This window comes from Coregonus lavaretus, assembly GCF_964263955.1.
Source record: "Coregonus lavaretus genome assembly, chromosome: 27".
Lineage (NCBI taxonomy): Eukaryota > Metazoa > Chordata > Actinopteri > Salmoniformes > Salmonidae > Coregonus > Coregonus lavaretus.
The window spans coordinates 13,718,408-13,721,008 of record NC_140014.1 but is presented as its reverse complement, the minus strand read 5'-3'; the positions used below and the strand labels follow the sequence as shown (position 1 = coordinate 13,721,008).

Genomic DNA, 2,601 nt, shown 5'->3' with positions numbered 1-2,601 from the left:
TCCATCTCTGATCTTTATTAAAGTTTGAAAGCTTCTTATTTACCATAAAGCCTTTAGACAGGAGGAGTCTGACTCCTGACCCTTAACCTGACCCTAACTCTGACCTCTAATCATAATCCCTGGCCTGTGTCTGACCCAGGATTTCCTCCAAACAATCAGATCAGAAGTAGAGGTAGAACAATGTTTTATCTCTCTATTCAATCAGCATATCATATTGTAAAGATTGGAAATATCCTATTGAAACCAATTAAATAGTTATAAGCAGGGGACAATAGAGCTGCAAGTGTGTGTGTGTGTGTGTGTGTGTGTGTGTGTGTATGCGTGTGAGCGTGTGCCTGTGTATTGCAGTAAAAGACTAGGGGCACCCTAACATAACAAATAATAAAAAAACAGGTCTGACCCCTCACCCCTGACCTTTAATCTTTAACCCTCCTAACCCCTGACCCTGAGCGGAGGGAGCGTGAAAGCCAACCTTGGATGGTCCTCTTGAAGAAGGCCTTGCAGGCTTCGCAGGAGGCCACGCCGTAGTGGTAGCCCGAAGCGATGTCGCCACACACCAGGCACAGCCGCTTGGGCATGGAGTTCAACATGTACTCGCACTTGATCTGCGAGTCCTCCCCGATGGTGCTGGAGCAGTCCTCGTAGCGCTTGGAGGCCCCGGCGGGGCCCAAGGGTCCGGCCCCAGGCCCGTACAGGGTGGGGGAGTCCAGGCCGTTCTGGTGGCCGTTCATGGTTGAGCTGTAGGAGCCGCTGGCGTCGCTGGAACCCCCAGGGCTGTGGTGGTTGATGCTGTCTGCCAGTGAGGCGGGGCTGGAGGGCTCGGTTTTAATGTAGGACGGGCAGTTGGACTCTAGGTGGCGCTCTTTGCTGGACATTCTGCAGAGGAGCCTGGAGGTAGGGAGGTAGAGGGGGAGGGAGGAGGAAGTGAGGTAGAGTGAGGAGAGACATAAGAAAACATGTTGTTATTGGTGAGTTGGTCATAATGAAAAGGCTTGACAACATGTTGTTATTGGTGAGTTGGTCATAATGAAAAGGCTTGACAAAATGTTGTTATTGGTGAGTTGGTCATAATGAAAAGGCTTGACAACATGTTGTTATTGGTGAGTTGGTCATAATGAAAAGGCTTGACAACATGTTGTTATTGGTGAGTTGGTCATAATGAAAAGGCTTGACAACATGTTTTCATCATCTTACCAATGATGCAATTAAAATAGGTGTCTTTTTATAGTGACATCACACAAAATGCTAATTTCCTGATTATTTTCACGACATTTTCAATAATGCTAGCAGATGCTTTCGAAACAAAACACCTATAATCTAGATAGAATGTGTATGTGAGAGAAAGACAGAGACACAGAGTGTGTGTGTGTGTGTGTGTGTGTGTGTGAGAGAGAGAGAGAGTGTGTGAGAGTGTGTGTGTGTTGAGTGAGGCCTGTGGAAGCGTCTCTAGCCTACAGCCATCAGTCAGTCTAGTCAATAGCAACTTGTTCTACATGAGAGTAATCAGGAAAGAGGCACAACGCTGCTCGATCACGCCTGAGACAGCCACTCAAAACAAACATCACACACACGCACACACACATAGGTATGCATGCACGTACACACACATACACAGACACACAAATGCACATATATATGCACACCCACACACTGCAATGGCACACACACACACACACACACACACACACACACACACACACACACACACACACACACACACACACACACACACACACATACACACACACATACACTTAGGGGAGAGGAATCTGAACAAAAATACTTGTTTTCCCCACCACCCCTCCATCCCCTGTTTAATACAATCAACCTATTTAGTGTCGACAACCCCCTCACCCCCCTCTCCACCCCTCCACTCCTCCCGTCCCTAGGAGTGTTAATGGCAGCTGTAATTCATTGATCTCTGCTCTGTCTATTACTTTCTCTCCGTCACTCTCTCCATATTTACAGTGCCTTCGGAAAATATTCAGACCCCTTGACTTTTTCCCCGTTTTTTTAAACGTTACGGCCTTATTCTAAAATGGATTCAATAGTTTTTTGTCCCTCATCAACCTACACACAATACCCCATAATGACAAAGCAAAAACTGGTTAAATCACATTTACATAAGTATTCAGACCCTTTACTCAGTACTTTGTTGAAGCACCTTTTGCAGTGATTACAGTCTCGAGTCTTCTTGGGTATGACACTACAAGCTTGGCACACCTGTATTTAGGGAGTTTCTCCCATTCTTCTCTGCAGATCCTTTCAAGCTCTGTCAGGTTGGATGGGGAGCGTCGCTGCACAGCTATTTTCAGGTCTCTCCAGAGATGGGTTCGATTGGGTTCAAGTTCGGACTCTGGCTGGGCCACTCAAGGACATTCAGAGACTTGTCCCGAAGCCACTCCTGTGTTGTCTTGGCTGTGTGCTTAGGGTCGTTGTCCTGTTGGAAGGTGAACCTTCGCCCCAGTCGGAAGTCCTGAGTGCTCTAGAGCAGGTTTTCATCAAGGATCTCTCTGTACTTTGCTCAGTTAATCTTTCCCTCGATCCTGACTGGTCTCCCAGTCCCTGCCGCTGAAAAACATCCCCATGCTTCACCGTACA

General features: G+C 47.1%; 1 pseudogene across 1 annotated transcript in view; it reads right to left on the bottom strand.

Moving 5' to 3' along the window:
* The window catches only part of LOC311102604 (estrogen-related receptor gamma-like), a 62,699-nt pseudogene that overhangs the window by 34,998 nt on the left and 25,100 nt on the right, over nt 1-2,601 (bottom strand). The window contains exon 3 of the transcript in view: nt 473-888. The product of the transcript in view is annotated as an estrogen-related receptor gamma-like (transcript). The remainder of the gene's footprint in view (nt 1-472; nt 889-2,601) is intronic.